The 7,341-nt window shown below is 32.3% G+C and overlaps 5 non-coding genes across 5 annotated transcripts; all 5 read right to left on the bottom strand.

The window, feature by feature from the left end:
• Positions 1–953: 953 nt before the first annotated feature.
• trnaq-cug (transfer RNA glutamine (anticodon CUG)) lies at positions 954–1,025 on the bottom strand. Its single transcript has one exon. It is a non-coding gene; the product is annotated as a tRNA-Gln (tRNA).
• A 1,421-nt stretch (positions 1,026–2,446) lies between these two features.
• On the bottom strand, positions 2,447–2,518 carry trnaq-cug (transfer RNA glutamine (anticodon CUG)). The gene has a single exon. It is a non-coding gene; the product is annotated as a tRNA-Gln (tRNA).
• A 1,187-nt stretch (positions 2,519–3,705) lies between these two features.
• trnaq-cug (transfer RNA glutamine (anticodon CUG)) lies at positions 3,706–3,777 on the bottom strand. Its single transcript has one exon. It is a non-coding gene; the product is annotated as a tRNA-Gln (tRNA).
• Positions 3,778–5,368: 1,591 nt separating this feature from the next.
• On the bottom strand, positions 5,369–5,440 carry trnaq-cug (transfer RNA glutamine (anticodon CUG)). The gene has a single exon. It is a non-coding gene; the product is annotated as a tRNA-Gln (tRNA).
• Positions 5,441–7,032: 1,592 nt separating this feature from the next.
• trnaq-cug (transfer RNA glutamine (anticodon CUG)) lies at positions 7,033–7,104 on the bottom strand. Its single transcript has one exon. It is a non-coding gene; the product is annotated as a tRNA-Gln (tRNA).
• Between the last annotated feature and the right edge of the window lie 237 nt (positions 7,105–7,341).

Raw genomic sequence — 7,341 nt, 5'->3', positions numbered from 1 at the left:
GTTTATTTGATTCTAACTAAATTTACAAAATAGAGAATAATCGTGAGTTAACTATGGAAAAAGTGTGATTAATCGCGAAGTTGTGACAGAGGCAAAGAAAGAAAGGTTTACAGGGTATATACAGGCTATATAATTTATAGATATAAAGATAAAAGCCATTTTTTCTTTGTTTATTTGATTCTAACTAAAGTTTCAAAATAGAGAATAATCGTGAGTTAACTATGGAAAAAGTGTGATTAATCGCGAAGTTGTGACAGAGGCAAAGAAAGAAAGGTTTACAGGATATATACAGGCTATATAATTTATAGATATAAAGATAAAAGACATTTTTTCTTTGTGTTTATTTGATTCTAACTAAATTTACAAAATAGAGAATAATCGTGAGTTAACTATGGAAAAAGTGTGATTAATCGCGAAGTTGTGACAGAGGCAAAGAAAGAAAGGTTTACAGGGTATATACAGGCTATATAATTTATAGATATAAAGATAAAAGCCATTTTTTCTTTGTTTATTTGATTCTAACAAAATTTTCAAAATAGAGAATAATCGTGAGTTAACTATGGAAAAAGTGTGATTAATCGCGATTAAAAAATAATCGTTTGACAGCCCTAGTCACAACATAATAACATAATAATGCAGCGCATTACTGTAAAAGTGTAATAGGATATAAGTATGAAAAAATGAATATGAAATTGTGTGATGTGCTCATGTGCAAACAGTTCTGATATGCATGTGAATATGGGTTAAATCATGACTATCCCTGGCCACCCAGAGAAGAGTTGTACAGTCTTACGGCCAGGGGGATAAAAGTGTTGTTGAGTCTGTTTGTGCAGCAGCTGTGTATGAAAACTAGCATTAAATGAGTAACCGTAAGTGAGGTATTGATATATGACAGATTCAGTGTTATCATCAAACATGACAAAGGGAAGAGCTGGTTGTTGAAAGCAAAGATCAGGTTCCACCGAGATTTGAACTCGGATCGCTGGATTCAGAGTCCAAAGTGCTGACCATTACACCATGGAACCCTACATACAGTATCATAACTTCAAAAAAAAAAAAATTCTTCCTCTCTATGCACTTTGCCAAAGGTCTGACCAAATGAAGTCGATTTGCCCAGTTACATCTGAACTCCTGGAAAAGAATAATCTAAATATAAAAGTGCTTTCACTTTTAAACCCTTCTTCCAGTTCAAATGTGAATATTCTAAAATAAAACAGAAAGTCCTCACCGTAAGCTTGGAAATGTTCAGGTAAATAGTTCAAAATAAAAATCTGGACTGGTTCAGTAACCCAAAATGAACTAATTTACATAAAAAATGGGCCTTTTTTATATTATAACGGAGAATATGACCATTAATACAAAATATTAACCATTGTTGATTAATTCGTTTGAACCATTATCTAACAGAGAAAAGCACAAATGAGTTATTTCAGTCTTATTTCTTAATCTTAAGACTTACGTCAAAGCATTTAGATAATATGAGTTTGAAGCACTCTTAAATGAAGTTGTGACAGAGGCAAAGAAAGCAAGGTTTACAGGGTATATATACAGGGTATATAATGTATAGATATAAAGAGAAAAGCCAATTTTTCTTTGTGTTTATTTGATTCTAACTAAATTTACAAAATAGAGAATAATCGTGAGTTAACTATGGAAAAAGTGTGATTAATCGCGAAGTTGTGACAGAGGCAAAGAAAGAAAGGTTTACAGGATATATACAGGCTATATAATTTATAGATATAAAGATAAAAGACATTTTTTCTTTGTGTTTATTTGATTCTAACTAAATTTACAAAATAGAGAATAATCGTGAGTTAACTATGGAAAAAGTGTGATTAATCGCGAAGTTGTGACAGAGGCAAAGATAGAAAGGTTTACAGGGTATATACAGGCTATATAATTTATAGATATAAAGATAAAAGCCATTTTTTCTTTGTTTATTTGATTCTAACTAAATTTTCAAAATAGAGAATAATCGTGAGTTAACTATGGAAAAAGTGTGATTAATCGCGATTAAAAAATAATCGTTTGACAGCCCTAGTCACAACATAATAACATAATAATGCAGCGCATTACTGTAAAGTGTAATAGGATATAAGTATGAAAAAATGAATATGAAATTGTGTGATGTGCTCATGTGCAAACAGTTCTGATATGCATGTGAAAATGGGTTAAATCATGACTATCCCTGGCCACCCAGAGAAGAGTTGTACAGTTTTATGACCAGGGGGACAAAAGTGTTGTTGAGTCTGTTTGTGGAGCAGCTCAGAGACAGCAGCCTGCTGCTGATGATGCTCCTCTGTCTCATCAAAATTTAGTGTAGTGGATTTTGTGTATAAAAACAAGTATTAAATGAGTAACCGTAAGTGAGGTATTGATATATGACAGATTCAGTGTTATCATCAAACATGACAAAGGGAAGAACTGGTTGTTGAAAGCAAAGATCAGGTTCCACCGAGATTTGAACTCGGATCACTGGATTCAGAGTCCAAAGTGCTGACCATTACACCATGGAACCCTACATACAGTATCATAACTTCAAAAAAAAAAAAATTCTTCCTCTCTATGCACTTTGCCAAAGGTCTGACCAAATGAAGTCGATTTGCCCAGTTACATCTGAACTCCTGGAAAAGAAGAATCTAAATATAAAAGTGCTTTCACTTTTAAACCCTTCTTCCAGTTCAAATGTGAATATTCTAAAATAAAACAGAAAGTCTTCACCGTAAGCTTGGAAATGTTCAGGTAAATACTTCAAAATAAAAATCTGGACTGGTTCAGTAACCCAAAATGAACTAATTTACATAAAAAATGGGCCTTTTTTATATTATAACGGAGAATATGACCATTAATACAAAATATTAACCATTGTTGATTAATTCGTTTGAACCATTATCTAACAGAGAAAAGCACAAATGAGTTATTTCAGTCTTATTTCTTAATCTTAAGACTTACGTCAAAGCATTTAGATAATATGAGTTTGAAGCACTCTTAAATGAAGTTGTGACAGAGGCAAAGAAAGAAAGGTTTACAGGGTATATATACAGGGTATATAATGTATAGATATAAAGAGAAAAGCCTATTTTTCTTTGTGTTTATTTGATTCTAACTAAATTTACAAAATAGAGAATAATCGTGAGTTAACTATGGAAAAAGTGTGATTAATCGCGAAGTTGTGACAGAGGCAAAGAAAGAAAGGTTTACAGGGTATATACAGGCTATATAATTTATAGATATAAAGATAAAAGCCATTTTTTCTTTGTTTATTTGATTCTAACTAAATTTTCAAAATAGAGAATAATCGTGAGTTAACTATGGAAAAAGTGTGATTAATCGCGATTAAAAAATAATCGTTTGACAGCCCTAGTCACAACATAATAACATAATAATGCAGCGCATTACTGTAAAAGTGTAATAGGATATAAGTATGAAAAAATGAATATGAAATTGTGTGATGTGCTCATGTGCAAACAGTTCTGATATGCATGTGAATATGGGTTAAATCATGACTATCCCTGGCCACCCAGAGAAGAGTTGTACAGTCTTACGGCCAGGGGGATAAAAGTGTTGTTGAGTCTGTTTGTGCAGCAGCTGTGTATGAAAACTAGCATTAAATGAGTAACTGTAAGTGAGGTATTGATATATGACAGATTCAGTGTTATCATCAAACATGACAAAGGGAAGAACTGGTTGTTGAAAGCAAAGATCAGGTTCCACCGAGATTTGAACTCGGATCGCTGGATTCAGAGTCCAAAGCGCTGACCATTACACCATGGAACCCTACATACAGTATCATAACTTCAAAAAAAAAAAATTCTTCCTCTCTATGCACTTTGCCAAAGGTCTGACCAAATGAAGTCGATTTGCCCAGTTACATCTGAACTCCTGGAAAAGAAGAATCTAAATATAAAAGTGCTTTCACTCTTAAACCCTTCTTCCAGTTCAAATGTGAATATTCTAAAATCAAACAGAAAGTCTTCACCGTAAGCTTGGAAATGTTCAGGTAAATAGTTCAAAATAAAAATCTGGACTGGTTCAGTAACCCAAAATGAACTAATTTACATAAAAAATGGGCCTTTTTTATATTATAACGGAGAATATGACCATTAATACAAAATATTAACCATTGTTGATTAATTCGTTTGAACCATTATCTAACAGAGAAAAGCACAAATGAGTTATTTCAGTCTTATTTCTTAATCTTAAGACTTACGTCAAAGCATTTAGATAATATGAGTTTGAAGCACTCTTAAATGAAGTTGTGACAGAGGCAAAGAAAGAAAGGTTTACAGGGTATATATACAGGGTATATAATGTATAGATATAAAGAGAAAAGCCAATTTTTCTTTGTGTTTATTTGATTCTAACTAAATTTACAAAATAGAGAATAATCGTGAGTTAACTATGGAAAAAGTGTGATTAATCGCGAAGTTGTGACAGAGGCAAAGAAAGAAAGGTTTACAGGATATATACAGGCTATATAATTTATAGATATAAAGATAAAAGACATTTTTTCTTTGTGTTTATTTGATTCTAACTAAAGTTTCAAAATAGAGAATAATCGTGAGTTAACTATGGAAAAAGTGTGATTAATCGCGAAGTTGTGACAGAGGCAAAGAAAGAAAGGTTTACAGGATATATACAGGCTATATAATTTATAGATATAAAGATAAAAGACATTTTTTCTTTGTGTTTATTTGATTCTAACTAAATTTACAAAATAGAGAATAATCGTGAGTTAACTATGGAAAAAGTGTGATTAATCGTGAAGTTGTGACAGAGGCAAAGAAAGAAAGGTTTACAGGGTATATACAGGCTATATAATTTATAGATATAAAGATAAAAGCCATTTTTTCTTTGTTTATTTGATTCTAACTAAATTTACAAAATAGAGAATAATCGTGAGTTAACTATGGAAAAAGTGTGATTAATCGCGATTAAAAAATAATCGTTTGACAGCCCTAGTCACAACATAATAACATAATAATGCAGCGCATTACTGTAAAAGTGTAATAGGATATAAGTATGAAAAAATGAATATGAAATTGTGTGATGTGCTCATGTGCAAACAGTTCTGATATGCATGTGAATATGGGTTAAATCATGACTATCCCTGGCCACCCAGAGAAGAGTTGTACAGTCTTATGACCAGGGGGACAAAAGTGTTGTTGAGTCTGTTTGTGGAGCAGCTCAGAGACAGCAGCCTGCTGCTGATGATGCTCCTCTGTCTCATCAAAATTTAGTGTAGTGGATTTTGTGTATCAAAACAAGTATTAAATGAGTAACTGTAAGTGAGGTATTCATATATGACAGATTCAGCGTTCTCATCAAACATGACAAAGGGAAGAATTGGTTGTTGAAAGCAAAGATCAGGTTCCACCGAGATTTGAACTCGGATCACTGGATTCAGAGTTCAAAGTGCTGACCATTACACCATGGAACCCTACATACAGTATCATAACTTCAAAAAAAAAAAAATTCTTCCTCTCTATGCACTTTGCCAAAGGTCTGACCAAATTAAGTCGATTTGCCCAGTTACATCTGAACTCCTGGAAAAGAATAATCTAAATATAAAAGTGCTTTCACTCTTAAACCCTTCTTCCAGTTCAAATGTGAATATTCTAAAATCAAACAGAAAGTCTTCACCGTAAGCTTGGAAATGTTCAGGTAAATAGTTCAAAATAAAAATCTGGACTGGTTCAGTAACCCAAAATGAACTAATTTACATAAAAAATGGGCCTTTTTTATATTATAACGGAGAATATGACCATTAATACAAAATATTAACCATTGTTGATTAATTCGTTTGAACCATTATCTAACAGAGAAAAGCACAAATGAGTTATTTCAGTCTTATTTCTTAATCTTAAGACTTACGTCAAAGCATTTAGATAATATGAGTTTGAAGCACTCTTAAATGAAGTTGTGACAGAGGCAAAGAAAGAAAGGTTTACAGGGTATATATACAGGGTATATAATGTATAGATATAAAGAGAAAAGCCAATTTTTCTTTGTGTTTATTTGATTCTAACTAAATTTACAAAATAGAGAATAATCGTGAGTTAACTATGGAAAAAGTGTGATTAATCGCGAAGTTGTGACAGAGGCAAAGAAAGAAAGGTTTACAGGATATATACAGGCTATATAATTTATAGATATAAAGATAAAAGACATTTTTTCTTTGTGTTTATTTGATTCTAACTAAAGTTTCAAAATAGAGAATAATCGTGAGTTAACTATGGAAAAAGTGTGATTAATCGCGAAGTTGTGACAGAGGCAAAGAAAGAAAGGTTTACAGGATATATACAGGCTATATAATTTATAGATATAAAGATAAAAGACATTTTTTCTTTGTGTTTATTTGATTCTAACTAAATTTACAAAATAGAGAATAATCGTGAGTTAACTATGGAAAAAGTGTGATTAATCGTGAAGTTGTGACAGAGGCAAAGAAAGAAAGGTTTACAGGGTATATACAGGCTATATAATTTATAGATATAAAGATAAAAGCCATTTTTTCTTTGTTTATTTGATTCTAACTAAATTTACAAAATAGAGAATAATCGTGAGTTAACTATGGAAAAAGTGTGATTAATCGCGATTAAAAAATAATCGTTTGACAGCCCTAGTCACAACATAATAACATAATAATGCAGCGCATTACTGTAAAAGTGTAATAGGATATAAGTATGAAAAAATGAATATGAAATTGTGTGATGTGCTCATGTGCAAACAGTTCTGATATGCATGTGAATATGGGTTAAATCATGACTATCCCTGGCCACCCAGAGAAGAGTTGTACAGTCTTATGACCAGGGGGACAAAAGTGTTGTTGAGTCTGTTTGTGGAGCAGCTCAGAGACAGCAGCCTGCTGCTGATGATGCTCCTCTGTCTCATCAAAATTTAGTGTAGTGGATTTTGTGTATCAAAACAAGTATTAAATGAGTAACTGTAAGTGAGGTATTCATATATGACAGATTCAGCGTTCTCATCAAACATGACAAAGGGAAGAATTGGTTGTTGAAAGCAAAGATCAGGTTCCACCGAGATTTGAACTCGGATCGCTGGATTCAGAGTCCAAAGTGCTGACCATTACACCATGGAACCCTACATACAGTATCATAACTTCAAAAAAAAAAAATTCTTCCTCTCTATGCACTTTGCCAAAGGTCTGAACAAATGAAGTCGATTTGCCCAGTTACATCTGAACTCCTGGAAAAGAAGAATCTAAATATAAAAGTGCTTTCACTTTTAAACCCTTCTTCCAGTTCAAATGTGAATATTCTAAAATAAAACAGAAAGTCTTCACCGTAAGCTTGGAAATGTTCAGGTAAATACTTCAAA

Source organism: Leuresthes tenuis, unplaced genomic scaffold (genome assembly GCF_036924035.1).
Source record: "Leuresthes tenuis unplaced genomic scaffold, fLeuTen1.0.hap1 SCAF_15, whole genome shotgun sequence".
Lineage (NCBI taxonomy): Eukaryota > Metazoa > Chordata > Actinopteri > Atheriniformes > Atherinopsidae > Leuresthes > Leuresthes tenuis.
Note: the sequence above shows the minus strand (reverse complement) of the source record. Positions and strands in the feature narration are given on the sequence as shown.